Source organism: Myotis brandtii, unplaced genomic scaffold (assembly GCF_000412655.1).
Source record: "Myotis brandtii unplaced genomic scaffold, ASM41265v1 scaffold1020, whole genome shotgun sequence".
Lineage (NCBI taxonomy): Eukaryota > Metazoa > Chordata > Mammalia > Chiroptera > Vespertilionidae > Myotis > Myotis brandtii.
Window position 1 is genome coordinate 68,892 of NW_005353406.1, and position 260 is coordinate 69,151.

The window sequence follows — 260 nt, forward strand, 5'->3', positions numbered from 1 at the left end:
CCCCTGTCCTACTGGAGGGCCCCGGGGTCCCCAGGGCCTGGGTGGGGGGCCCCTCCCGGCTGCCCCTCCCTCCTGGGTCCCCACAGGGATGATGAGGCCCGCTGGTGCCCAGCCCGTGACCTGTCCCTGTGTCCACTCCGTCCCCAGGACCCTGAGCCCAGCGGGCCCCACCTCCTGCCTCCATCTCCCCAAGACGGGTTTACCATGGGCCCCGCTCCACACGCTCTCTGGTGGAGGGGGCCATGGGCTGAGACTATGAG

The 260-nt window shown here is 71.5% G+C and overlaps 1 protein-coding gene across 1 annotated transcript in view; it reads right to left on the bottom strand.

The window, feature by feature from the left end:
* The window catches only part of ADSSL1 (adenylosuccinate synthase like 1), a 13,021-nt gene that overhangs the window by 11,212 nt on the left and 1,549 nt on the right, over positions 1–260 (bottom strand). The gene's annotated exons all lie outside the window — the stretch shown is intronic.